Source organism: Rhineura floridana, chromosome 4, assembly GCF_030035675.1.
Source record: "Rhineura floridana isolate rRhiFlo1 chromosome 4, rRhiFlo1.hap2, whole genome shotgun sequence".
In the NCBI taxonomy this organism is placed as follows: Eukaryota; Metazoa; Chordata; class Lepidosauria; order Squamata; family Rhineuridae; genus Rhineura; species Rhineura floridana.
This window is the reverse complement of record NC_084483.1, coordinates 146,007,133-146,022,085: the sequence shown is the minus strand read 5'-3', so window position 1 is coordinate 146,022,085 and position 14,953 is coordinate 146,007,133.

The following is a 14,953-nucleotide window of genomic DNA, read 5'->3' as shown; positions in this document are numbered from 1 at the left end:
GGGACTGTTTTGTAAATTGATTCTATGTAAGCCACTCTGGGAGCCTTTTTGGCTGAAGAGTGGAGTACAAACACAATACAATACAATACAATACAATACTGGAAGGAAGGGCGGGATAGAAATCTATAAATAAATAAAGGCAATATAATAAATAAATATTTATTGTACAATACATTGTACAATAAATACAATAAATGGAAACTGGATTATGAGAATGATCCATTGTGTCCTGATAGAGCTGAGCCAAATTTTCATGAGTTTCTATTTTCAACTCAAAATGTACATATTCAATGGGGAAGAATCGGAAACTAAAAGTGTCCTCTCACCCTGTTTTTCATTCAAGTCCTGGATACTAGTCCAGGATACAAGTCCAGAAGCTGCAGCTGGTGCAAAATGCAGTGGTGCGTCCTCTCACTGGGGCAGGGTATCACCAGCATGTCACCCCACTGCTCAAAGAATTGCACTGGCTACCTATTAGCTACCGGGCCAAGTTCAAGGTTCTAGTTTTGGTGTACAAAGCCCTATACAGCTTGGGACAAAGATACCTGAAACACCATCTTATCACTTATATACCCAGTCAATCACTGCACTCTGCAGGCGAGGGCCTCTTGCAGATACCATCTTATCAGGAGGACCGTTCTGCACAACATAGGAAATGGACCTTTAGTGTAGTGGCACCTAAACTGTGGAATTCCATCCCCTTAAATATTAGACAGGCGCCATCTCTGTTATCTTTTCAGGGCCTACTGAGGACCTTCCTCTTTCAACAAGCCTGTTAAGTAGAGACCTTATCCCAGTCTGTGTCTGTGTTGGAATTGCTTTTTAATATATTTTTAAACCTTGCTTTAAAAAAAGTTTTTTAAAGCAGTTTTGTTTTAATGTATTGCTAATGGTTGTTTAGTTTTATTATATTTTAAAGTCTGTTTTTATGATGTTTTAAAGTATTTTTAGTGCTTTTGTTTGCCACCCTGGGCTCCTATTGGGAGAAAGGGTGGGATATAAATCATACATGTCAAGTCAGTCAGAGCTGCTAAAAATCCTTTGAATGCTTATTTCTAAAAGCTCATGGCATTGTGCATTCCTGAGATAGTCCGTTGATCATAGTTCAGGAAAGTTACTGACATGTAAGGGAGCGCTGCACCCCCTGAGTTTCTCTGACCGAGTTCTCCGCCCCCTCAGTGAGCTAAAGCTCATGCAACACTGTCCCTCTTATGTGGACTCCCCCTCCCCAAGCTCATATGACTGGTAACAGTCTCAGCCCTACCTGCAGTCACGAGACCAAACTACTCAGAGTTTATCATGAATATTTTCAAGAGTGCTGAAAAATGCTTGCCTTGTCCAATTATTTTTCAGCTGTTCTTCAGAAACGGTCACCTACCCATTTACATTGCTTTGACTTGCTCTCACTCTCACTTGGCTATGTTCCCTTGGTTACATCACATACCAAAATAAGGTTGGCTATGTGGTATTGTGACGTTGTCCTGTTCCCTACATGATCTCTGAGCGGCTGGGATCTTTCATGTGACTCACCCAAGAAGCATTGCCCTCCTATGCAATTGCCCTCATTTGCTCTTAGCGGCACCATCATATCATATGTAGATCTGATGGCCTACATAGCATCATCCCATTCACTATGTAATCCCTAACTGGTGGATCACCCATGTAACTGATTTAGGGAAGAAGAAGAAAAAGAAGAAGTAACAGCAGCCAAGGGAAAAATGATGCCAAGACAGCAGCAAGCATGGGAGATAATGACACTGAACATGATTGTCAACAGATGAGCATGCGCACAGCTTCTTTTTCAGGAATTCTGTTTATTCCACCAGTATATCTATTTGCAGCCTCAAATTTAAAACTGGAGAATATTTATAGAAGTCCTTATTTTCACAACATAAATAACCACTTTTTGCAATTTTTGTGAACATCTGAATTCTGTTTTTTTTTAAAAGGCATTGCCTGGATGTAAGAGGGGAGAGCAGAACCTATCAATAAGGAGGCTCCCCTCCAATAGAAAAATGAGAGCCCTGCTGAACCCATTGCCACCTACCAGATTTGTGGCAGCAAACACAAAGCACCATCAGCAAATGTGCCAAAATAACTACTATGGATTTTGGTATTGTAAAAGAGGCAGCTTGGATCTTTAGACCAAGCCCATTTAGACGAGTCCCAGGCTATAGTCTGAAGGCACATGAGGCCAGCACCTTGCTGAAGCTAAGCAGAGTCAGGTGTGGTCAGTGCCTGGATGGGAGATGGCGTGGGAACCATATGTAAGCCGCCTTGGGTTTCAATCATGAAAAGAAAGGCGGGGTAAAAATGTAATAAATAAATAAATTTTGGCATTAAAGGCTATATACAGGGCTTGTTTGTGTGATGGTACTCACCAGTATGGAGTACCAGCACCTCTCTTTGTTTTGCTGCCCATGGCAGATATTTTGTGCTGGCACCCATGGCACTCATATCAAGATAGGAATACTGGCACTTTTTCCAAGAAAAAAGCACTGGGTATATCAATTAAACAAAAAACAACAACAATAATAATAATAGAGGAGGAAGAGGTCGCAGAAATCAGAATGAGTACAAGTGTCCAAAACAACTAGGGATGGGCAAATTTGTCAAATTTCAATTCCTCTGTTTCTCATTTTTCCTGACTTACTTTCAGTTCTCTACAATTCCAAATCAGTTTGTGAATTTTTTAAAAATAATTAATAATAATAATAATAATAATAATAATAATAATATCTCACCCTTGCTCCCAGTAATTAAAATAAGTTCATTTTAATGTGAATTTCTCCTCATTTTTGTATGTAATTTTGGCTAATATATACATTTTCCCATGTGATTCTATATTACTTTCACTAATATATGCATACTTTTCCCTAGCATATGCATTTCTGTACACATTATGTGACTGGAAAACTGCACTGTGCAATGGAAAGAGATGCAAATTTCAAAGGATGATTGTGTTTTAGTTCACATAATGTTTTGGAAAGTGCAAATTAGGTAAGTTTGCTTGTGAATGTGAACTGGATCGAATTTCTGCCTCATCCCTAAAAGCATCTCAGTAATTAGATCTTCCTATAATATAAATAAAGATTTTGTGACATGCCATGGAGAAGCAGACAGCTATGGTCTGTCTGTCTATTTGAAAAAAAAATTGCTATGCTGACTGCATTCATATTTTGCTCAAAGTTTAAACAGAAAACTTAAATTCAAATGAAAACAATAAATTGCATGGATAAGACAGACAGATAGAGGATAGGCATTTTCTTTCTGATGAGCATACTACTTCATCAACTACAATCACACCAAATGAATTGGATTTGCTCTCTCAGTTGCTCTGCATCTCTCTTATTATGCAGAAAATAGTAAAAAAAATTCAGAATTAAAGCCTGTGTTTGCAAGATATAGAACTAAAAGAAATGTCATTTTAACAGGAAGTCTTTCCATTGCAGTGAATTTTAAAGCAGTGCACTGATATAACACATCATGATAATTTTGTTTGTGAAAACTAGCAAAATATGCATAGTAAGTAGGGGAATCTCTTCATTAAAAAGGAGGAAAGAAACATTGTGTCAAAGATGATTACATGCTTTCTATGCTGCAGCAAACATTTCAGCGTTAAAGATCACCTTGTGTAGGTTGGAAAGCAAATAGTGGTAATTGAAATCTTAATTTATATTCCAACACAAGGTTTACCAAGGTCTATAAAAATGGACGTGGTGGGAACATTAGGACTATACAGCAACGTTAACCTGATTATTATGAGCATGACCTATATCAAAACAATTCTGAAAGAACATAGGCTGCCCAATCCAGGGAACCCTTATGCATTCAGAATAATGCTGTTCACTTGTTTATGTAAACATAGCCATCAGGTTATGCCATTTATTGCCTCCAAAAGCGACCCCCCCAAAAAATAAATCTGAACTACATTTCTCCAAGCATGGAAATTATTTGTCTCCCCAGTACTGAACTCACTTTCTCAGGAGAAATTCATTATTGACATCTACTTAGAAATACACATTTAAATCTGTTACTAATGACTTAATCGAATCGGGGCCAAACTAGACCTCAGGTTAATCACATTGTTAGTTCTTCTGTGATTTTTTAAAATAAATAGCAGACAGAGAAGGAGTACAGATTCAGCATCATAGGAAAGGGAAAGGGGATTTTGGCCTGAAGTGGGGTCCCCACACTTGCACTTTGCCCTGGGAAGAAAGCTTCCATAGGTGTTGTTGCTCATGCAATGTAGTGCTTATATTGAACTTGGAGCAGGGAAACATGGCTTCGTGTCTCCACCAAATTGGAAGCTCATCTGGACCAGTTATTATTCAGGCATTCTGTAAATCTAAAAATATAACATTGGGGGCGGGGGCAGGTGTGCTAACTCCACCTCCACTCTCTGTCAATCTCTGTCACTCTTCAGAGTGACTGTCTGAAGTGGGGTGCTTGCTTCTACTCATGTAGGCTTCCTGCTTGCTGTAGAACCCTGATTTTCCAGAGTTCTACATCATGTGGGAGGCCTCCACAAGCAGAGGAGTCTCCTTGCCGCTGATAGTTGCTGACCAACTCACAGAGGACAATGGGGACAGAGAGCCAAAGCTAGCACACTCCCCCATCTCCGTGTATTGCATTTGGATTTTCAGAATGCTTGAACAAGGCTTATCTCTCAGTCTAATCTACTTAATGGGGTTATTGTGACAAAAAAGGAGAGTCCCCTCTGGAGTGATCCAGAGCTCCTCAGAGACAAATAAGTAAGATGTTTGTGCCTAGTGATATTTTCTACATTCAAACAGGCTCTGGTGCATACTGAGATTTTCCTGGTTGTATTGAGTATCTCATGAACAAATAAGAAGCAGTGAAGCACACTTACAGCAAGGAATCCATTTTGGAGGCTATCATAAATTATTCACCAGGTTTAATTTTAGGCATATAGAGAAGCTGCACTCTGACCTTTGGAATGAACAGTGAACTTCAGTGCCATTAAATTTAATAGGTGTCTCATATTTAAGTCAGCAGTTACTATATCATTCTACTCAGAATGGAAAAATTCAAAATCCAGAACAGTATAAAGTGTGAGCACTTGGTGAACCCTATTATACACATCTATTCTGCTTTATTGTATTTTATTTTTTAAATGAGTTGAGGAAATGGTCAGGGCTAGATTTAGTCATTCATGACACAACACACTCTGGGCATAAAACACCAAGTATCAATTTTACAAAATCAATATATTCTTACTTTATGCTAATAGGACCTGGATTCTGTATATTATTTACTTGTAGTATTTTTCTTTAGGCAGAAGCAATGCATTTCTATCCCATCTGAGTGGCACTGGCTTCCCTCCAGCGTGTGTGTAAGTAGTCAAATATAGTGTGTGACCAGGACAATCATGGATATGGGCAGCATCAACTTCCTTGATTGCTTCTGTGATGTTTTGCAGAAAATGTAATAATGGAAATTGCTTCTAGCCACATCCATGATCTCTGGATCCCATATTTTGCAATTGTAAGTTGTTTTACATTGTTTTTAAAGATTTATTTTAAATTGTTTTAACATGATCTGGGACCTCAGGGTGAAGGGCGGCTAATAAATTAAATAAACAATTCTTCTTATTCTTATTCTTATTATTGACCTATGCATGTGCATACCACAGATACCCCAGGAGTCCACATGCAGGATGATATATTGTGTGTCCCAGTCCTTAAATATACAGATGTCTGTTAATTTGTGGGACTGGATTTACTCACACAATCCCAGTATAAAAGTAAGTGCAGTAGCGGCTGGTGCCCATTGGTAGGGCGGAAGACAGAGATATCTACAATAGGTGGAGCCAGACCCAGTGGGAGGCAGATTCAGAACCAACAAGAGGCGGAGCCAACTAATTCTAGTTTTGTCCACATCCTTCTCCCTCTTGAGTTCTACAAAGGGCAACACTAAGACTAAGGAAGAGAAAGCTGACAGGCAATGCCACCCCTGGACTGGATCTAAGGAGGAAGCAAGCAGGTGGGGGCTGGGTGAGGGCAGTTTGGTGGGCAGTGTCCCACTTGCCCTAATGGATCATCCAGTACTGAGCAGTTTAACCACTCCAGATATCGGATTGTCCACATAGCTTAAGAGGACTAGTGTAGGACCAGCATTGATCAATCAACCCTTGGCTTTGGGGAGAAGGGGAGTGCATCAAGGGTGACACAACTTATTTTCTGGTGATTTCCCTTATGCCTCCACCTGTGTGTGCTGCACTATCCAAATGAAAGGGTGGCCCAGTTGTGTTGACATATTGTCAAATATCCCTTACAAGAATGTGGCTCACTGCGAATTCTCATGCCAATCATCAGTGAGCAATCGGTGCTAGAAGCAATCGAGCCATGCTTGGAAAACTATGGATGAGCAATGATTACTGATGCCTCATACAGATGAAGCTTTTTCATTATTCATTACAGATGGATAGTCACAGTCAACTAACAATGCAACCCCTATGCATGTTTACTCAGAAATAAATCCTTCTGTGTTCAGTGGGGCTTATTCCTGGAAAAGTGTCTATAGAATTGTATCTGTAATTAATTGGCATTGTGACTATGGAATGTGTGTGTGTATATTGTATGTGTGTAAGCAACATTAAACTAAAGACAATTATGTCTCATGAACTGAAAAAGAGAAATCTCATTCCCCAGTGCCATCAATTCAGAAGCATATCTACCTTACCTATTTTAACAGTTTTCAATAAAATATTTGTCACAAAAAAAACCCCTTCCCTATTTTATGCTTGATTCCATATTCATACAGAGTTTTCTGCCTTCTCAGGACTCCCTTGAGCAAATAGATAGATTTTCAGTGAGAAGGTGCATTCGGATTTAGATGTTGCTGTAATGAGACAATAACATTATGTAAGGGAGAGATGAAATATATTCTGTGAAGTGCACTGAAGAATAATTTAAACCTTAGCACTCTTGTACATATGTTCCTTCCTTCCTTCCTAAGATGCCATTCTTACCATTTATATATATATATATATGTTGCACTACTAGTCAGTGGTGATATCCAACTAAGTCATACCTAGAATAGGGGCATAGAAATAAATGGGCTTAAGTTAGCGCAGAGTGGTAAGCGCACAGTGGTAAGCGGTGGTAACGCAGCTGAAGCTCTGCTCATGGCCGGAGTTCGATTCCAACGGAAGGAGGAAGTCGAATCTCCGGTAAAAGGGGTTGAGGTCCACTCAGCCTTCCATCCATCCATGGTCGGTAAAATGAGTACCCGGCATATGCTGGGGGTTAAAGAAAGGCAGGGGAAGGAACTGGCAATCCCACCCCATATATACGGTCTGCCTAGTAAACGTCGCAAGATGTCACCCTAAGAGTCGGAAACGACTCGCACTACAAGTGCAGGGACAGCTTTACCTTTAAGTTAGTTAGATCTATTGATCTCAATGCCTATACACTGAATATAATTTAGTTGGATATCACCCAGTATCATTTAAAAAAACCAAACATATTTTTTGTCAGATAGAGAAAGCTTCATTTTTTAAAAAGGTAAAACATACTGATGAGGACACATTTTGAAAAGAATGATATACCTAAGTACTAAATCTTGTTTTTATCACTCTCTATGTCTAACCCGGGTCACTCCATGAGCTCACAGTGGAAATCACAAGTGGGGAGAGTGGCATGTAGAACCTGCTTGCAGGCTTCCCATAGGCAGCTGGGTGGCTCTGACAGTGCAGGATGCTGGATTATATGGACTGTTCTTATATTCTTAGTTGGATAACTAGGGCTCCATCTGCACTATACATTTAAAACAGTATCAAACCACTCCCACAGAGCTATAATACAGAGTTCCCTGGCAAGAGGGACTGATTCTGGAAATCATAGAATCACAGAATAGTAGCATTGGAAGGGGCCTATAAGGCCATCAAGTCCAACCCCTTGCTCAATGCAGAAATCCAAATCAAAGTATTCCTGACAGATGGCTGTTCAGCTGCCTCTTGAATGCCTCCAGTGTCGGAGAGCCCACTACCTCTCTAGGCAGGGCCGGCTCCAGGCATGCGGGGGCCCTTGGGCATCAGCTTGCCCTGCCCCCATGCCCTCCCACCCCCATGTGCCCCACCTTCCCTACCCCCTGTGCCCCCCCACGCCCCCCCTTACCTGTCTGGGCATTAGCATTGCCCTTAATGAAGGTCTGTTTTAGCATTGCCCTTAATGAAGATGGTGGCCGCGGCTTCCATAAGGGAAATGAAGCCGCCACCGCCATCTTTGTTGATGGCACACGTGCGTGCTATCGCACACATCTCTGCCATCAACTAAGATGGCGGCAGCGGCTTCAATACCTTAGGGAAGCTGTGGCCACCATCTTCATTAAGGGCAATACTAAAAAGCCTTCTGACAGGTAAGTGGGGGGGCGCGGATCGCAGGGGGCAGCGGAGGGCCCCTCAGGGGCCCCTCAGGGGCTCCTGTAGCTCCGGGGCCCTCGGGCCAGTGCCCAACCTAGCTGCCCTTTAGAACCGGCCCTGTCTCTAGGTAAGTGATTCCATTGTCGTATGACACTAACAGGAAGTTTTTCTTAATGTTCACTTGAAATCTGGCTTCCTGCGACTTGAGCCCATTATTCCATGTCCTGCACCCTGGGATGATCAATAAGAGGTTCTGGCCCTCCTCTGTGTGGCAACCTTTCAAGTACTTGAAGAGAGCTATCATATCTCCTGCGCTGGAAGGAAGGGTGGGATATAATTCAAATAATAAATAAATAAATAAATAAATAAATATCTCCCTTCAGTCTTCTTTTCTCAAGGCTAAGCATACCCAGTTCTTTCAGTCTCTCCTCATAAGGCTTTGTTTCTAGACTCTGGTCATCCTCTTTGCCCTACTATGAACCGATTCCAGTTTGTCTGCATCCGTCTTAAAGTATGGTGTCCAGAATTGGCAGCAGTACTCAAGATGAGGCCTAGCCAGTGCTGAATACAGGGGAACTAATACTTCACGCGATTTGGAAACTATACTTCTGTTAATGCAGCCTAGTATAGCATTTGCCTTTTTTGCAGCCACATCACACTGGCTCATATTCAGCTTGTGATCAACGACAATTCCAAGATCCTTCTCACATGTTGTATTGCTGAGCCAAGTATTCCCTGTCTTATAACTGTGCATTTGGTTTCTTTTTCCTAAGTGTAGAACTTTGCATTTCTCCCTGTTGAATTTCATTCTGTTGTTTTCAGCCCAATGCTCCAGCCTATCAAGGTCCCTTTGAATTTTGTTTCTGTCTTCCATGGTATTAGCTGTGCCCCCCAATTTTGTATCATCTGCAAATTTGATAAGCATGCTCTGTACCTCCTCATCCAAGTTCTTAATAAAAATGTTGAAGAGCACTGGGCCCAAGACCGAGCCCTGTGGTACCCCACTCGTTATTTCCACCAAGTTTGAGAAGGAACCATTGATAAGCACTCTTTGAGTACAATTCTGCAGCCAACTGTGGATCCACCTGATAGTTGTTCCATCCAGCCCACATTTAGCTAGCTAGCTAATCAGAATATCATGGGACACTTTGTCAAAAGCTTTGCTGAAGTCGAGATATATTATGTCCACAGCATTCCCACAGTCTACCAGGGTGCCAGGGTGGTTACCCAATCAAAAAATGAGATAAGATTAGTTTTGCAGGAAATTGTAGGTCTCTGAGGGGAATAGGAGTTTTCTAACAACTCTCAGCACCCTTAACAAACTACAGCTCCCAGGATTTTTTGGGGGAAGCCATGAATATTTAAAGGAATACGATACTGCTTTAAATTTATAATGCATATAGGGTCCACGTTCACTCACTGTTAACCCCCGATTCATGTCTTTCGCCTCCTGCTCACCAGCACAGGTGGGCTGGGGGAGTTCAAAGCTCCATGCCCACTGGCCAATGTTCGTGTGGAAGGTCCATCAGAACTCAAAGTGAATCCCCTTTTAACATCCCCTTGAACTGTCCATCAATAAGAGGTAGGCTGGATACCACAGTTTACCCTCCAGGTGATCTGAGGTGCTTGCCAGTTGAAGGTAACATACATCTTATTTCCTGCCTGTCCTTCTTGCCTGTGGGGGCCAAGGGAATACATCCAAATTAACCAAATCAAATTATTCAACCTGCAGACAGTGTGAAGCAGATGAAAGAAGGAGGGCCTAGGGCCAGCCAACAAACCTACCACAAAAATCCAACTCAGCTCAGTGTTCCAAATGAAACAACTAGTCAAAGCCCATACAGAGCACAAGCCTATAGAATAATAGAATAGTAGAGCTGGAAGGGCCCTATAATGCCATCGAATCCAACCCCCTACTCAATGCATGTGTGCTTTGAAGGACTCTGTGTGCTGCTGCAGCTATTTTCCATTTGCCCACAACCTTGCCACATTTTATTTCTGCGCCAGATATACAAAAAGGAGGAGCTGGCTGAGGCAGTGCCTCAATTTCACACAAAGTGTGCCACTAACTGTGAACTTATTGCCGCAATTGGAGTCATCTTGGAGTCAGTCTGGAATCCATTCTCCAAGAGAAATCATCACCACACTCTGCAAAAGCTGGAGAGAGACAGGCAAACCAACAGGGTGTTGTGACTGTACCCCCTTTAAGAGTGAAACCTTGATACTTGAATAGATTTTGGTTCCTCGGGTGAGAGGCGAGAGAAGTGTCATTGCCTACCATGCTGGAAAAGTGGTTTTTATAACCCCCAGGATGACAGCCTGGTGGGGATATTTTCTGCTCCCTTGAGTGAGAGACAAGGGGGAATGCTTGGTATGAATGTTTTATTTTGTGTGTGTGTGTTGTTGTTGCTTATTTGTAAGTATTTATATTTGATTGGTTCTCATGCTGTGGACATATGAGTGTGCTGTTGTGTTTAGGATGTGACATTCAATTATGTGACTGCTTACACAATGATTTGGGGTATGCTAAAATAGAAAGTTTGAGTGCATTGGTTTAGAATGTTGATATGTTGGATTAATGTGTGCTGATCTTGTAAGGGTATGCTTGCGTAAACTGAATGATATCTATTTCCAACTGTAGTTAGAAGAAGTTCTATTTCTATTATAAAGTGGGATGGCAGCTTTAATTGTTTTGCTTTTTTATTATATGGTGATTAAGAAATGAGTTTATTTTCTTTTGTCTAACATACCATGTTTAAAAATAAGGCTGATTTTTTTGTACTTGATTTTTATTTTATTTTTTCCTTGAAGCTTAGGGGATATTTTGTTTGCTATGTTTTTTTCTTGTATTTTTGCAGTTCATTTTTATGTGAAATGTTTAAATGTTGATACTAAATGGGATATTCTGTCCAGTTGTTAGTTGTATTTTATAGATTGTGTAGTGTTTTTTTGTAAACACTTTTGTAAATATATTTTGTTTAAGATGTTTTAACTTATGTTGTACACCACTTAGAGTTTTATTTATATACAAGCAGCCTATAAATTGTCTAAATAAAATAAGTAACAAACAAATAAAATGCAGGAATCCAAGTTAAAGCATATCGGACAGGTGGCTGTCCAGCTGCCTGTTGAACGCTTCCAGTGTTGGAGACCCCACCATCTCCCTAGGTAATTGATTCCATTGCTATACTGCTCTAACAGTTAGGAAGTGTTATCCTGATGTTCAGTTGAAATCTGACTTGATTTCATGACTTATTCCATGCCCTGCACTCTAAGAGGATAAAGAAAAGATTGTGGCTCTCTTTTGTTGGACAACCTTTCAAGTACTTGAAGAGTGCTATCATATCTCACCTCAGTCTTATATTTATTTATTTATTAAATTTATATCCCTCCCTTTCTCCAAAAAGGAGCCCAGTTTTCTCTTCTCAAGGCTAAACATGCCCAGTTCTTTCAGTCTCTCCTCATAGGGCTTTGTTTCCAGTTCCCTGATCATCTTCGTTGCCCTCTTCTGAACCTGTTCTAGTTTGTCTGCATCCTTCTTAAAGTGTGGTGTCCAGAACTGGACACAGTATTCAAGATGAGGCCTAACCAGTGCCGAACGGAAGGAAACCAACACTTCATGTGATTTGGAAACTATACTTCTGTTAGCGCAGCCTAATATAGCGTTTGCCTTTTTTGCAGCCACATTGCACTGATGGCTCATATTCAGCTTGTGATCAACAACAATCCAAAGATCTTTCTTGCATGTAGTATTGCTGAGCCAAGTATCCCCTGTCTTATAACTGTGCATTTGGCTTCTTTTTCCTAGGTATAGAACTTTGCACTATCCCTGTTGTATTTCATTCTGTTGTTTTCAGCCCAATACTCCAGCCTATCAAGATCCCTTTGAATTTTGTTTCTGTCCTTCATGGTATTAGCTATCCCTCCCAATTTTATATCATCTATAAATTTGATAAGCATTCTCTACACCTCCTCGCCCAAGTCATTAATAAAAATGATGAAGAGTGCTGGGCCTAGGAGTGAGCATTGTGGTACTGTTACACCAGAATTCGTTCCCGCTGGTTGAGGTCCAATTATCAAACAACAGAGACTCAGAATAGCAACCAAGGCCTTTTATTATTTAAACGTTTTGCAAAGCGGAGAGCTCACATAGACTCATGTCATTTTGTGAGGTCTGAAACATTCATGATTCTTTACAGGCAGATATACACTCTGAGTTCCAAGCAGTTGGCAATACATGGACATTCCAAAGGTGGGGGTTAGTCATGCTCTGTACTTTTGCACTGTGCACAAGGCTACAAGATAAGCAAACTGCAACCTCTGAATCATTCATTGTATTATTCCCAGTTTTGCTGACTTCTAGCAAATGGTCAATGACCTACTGTTGCCAACTTACCAAAGGTCATTGTTCTACATGTGTTGTCAGCATTTCGATAGGTACAGGAAAACTTATATTTCTCAGTATAACAGTACCCCACTTGTTATCTCCCCCTACTCTGAGAAGGAACTACTGATAAGCACTCTTTGAGCATGATTCTGTAGCCAACTGTGGATCCACCTGATAGTTGTTCCATCCAGCCTACATTTAGCTATCTTGTTAATCAGAATAACATGGCGCACTTTGTCAAAAGCTTTGCTGAAGTCAATATATATTGTGTCCACAGCATTCCCACAGCCTACCAGGGTGGTTACCCGATCAAAAAATGAGATTAGTCTGATAGCATTGGTTCTTGATAAATCCATGTTGGCTTCTAATAATCACTGCATTGTGAGTGGGCTACTTTGCCAGGCACAAAGAGGGAGAGGAATGGGCAGTCCTGCTTTTTATAGTGAGGGCACCACCTCCGCCCATTGGCTATGTGCCCCTTTCATATCAACTTCACTCCAGTTTCATAGAGGAGAGGGCAAAATTGCTCCCAGCAAAACATGGAAGAGCAGCATTGTTTTGAAAAGCTAGTGTGGTACACAGACAACAAGGGATAATTAACTGGCAATGTGGTAGCAGTAATAAAGAGCTTAAGCTAAGCCGCAAGCTTATACCCACCTACCTGGGAGTGAGTCCCACTGAACTCAATGGGATTTACTTCTCAGAAGACATGTATGGATTGCCCTATCAAACAGATACACTAATAATCACTCTGGCAAGAAATTCCTTGTTACTAGTAAAAGGCAACAGAGAATTTCTAACTGTAAAACTGTGATAACTGAAGAAGTGGAAAGAGATTGTTGTTGTTCATCTAAAATTTCATAAAGGATTATTTTTTTTCCTTCAAGGAAGGGGGGGGACTCCCTTTGCTATCTTCACATGAAGTTGAGTAGATAGGAAAAAACAATTACATTTACTTAATTAAAATCCGTAAGTTAATCACATTTTCAAAAAGACACATTTTAGAAGTTAGTTACATTTTTGTTGTACAAAATATTGAGCGATAAATATAACATTATCAGCTAACACCCAAGCTGTTGCTGTTTTACTGAATATTTAGCAAGAGAAATCAGGTTAAATAACACAGCAATTGCTTGGCTTACTTTTCCCACTTGCGGTAATTGAGTAAACTGTGCAAACACATTTTTAAAAAGTCAAAGCCCACTCTAGGTGCTTGCATTTTTATTAAAACCAGTCTTGAAATGAAAGTGTATGGTTCAGTAAAATCGGACCCATAGCATGTGTTACCAAAGAATTTTCCTTCAGTAACATCTCATCTGCCAACAGCATAGTGTTACTATTATGTAATTTCTTATTAAAAATTATCAATGCTACCACCTCACGCTAGTCCCATCCAGGAAAGCAACAGCAATGTTAGTGTCAGGAAGGTCAGGTGGTTCTATGGCTCTGCCCACTACCACCACACATGCTGCTAATGGCTATGGGTAGAATTCAACCAAGTGCTAAGTCTCTTGCTCCATCAGAGCAAGGATTTCTCCTTGGTCAACAGAATGTTCTCCTCTTCTCCTCATCCCGCATGCCCCTTAAATCTTTTCTAGGGGTTCCCCCAACCCTCTAGAGCAGATTTGGGGAGGGCTTAGGGTATGTGCAGTGGGAGGAGAGGGGGAAGTCCCACTGCAGAAGGGGAAATCTTTCCACTGATGGGACCCATTGAATTCTGCTCTGTGTGTATTTTATTCTACTTCTCTCTATTTCTGATGTTCTGGCTGTTAGTGATTTTGCTTATTAATCCAAGACAGCACCTTCTACAATCAAGAGGCATGTCAGCAGGACTGAGGGAACCTGCAAAATTTGAAGAAGTACCAAAAAAAATCAATTTAGGGGGGAAACCCCTAAGAAGAAACCCCCCACCAAAGATGACTGAGTTTGCTCAGTGGCCACAAAATGATAAGTGACTTCTGTGGGGTTGGGGAGAGAGAGAGAAAACCAGGGAAGGGGGAACAGAATGGAGTGATTGGAACTTGAACAGGGAACATTCCACACTGCAACATTTTGTTGCAATTCCCAGTAGTTTACATTTCTACTTACCACACCTACAGTGCAATCACATACATGTCCACTCTGACATGGGTCAATAGGACTTACTCCCAGGGAAGCAGAGATAGGATTACAGTCTTATA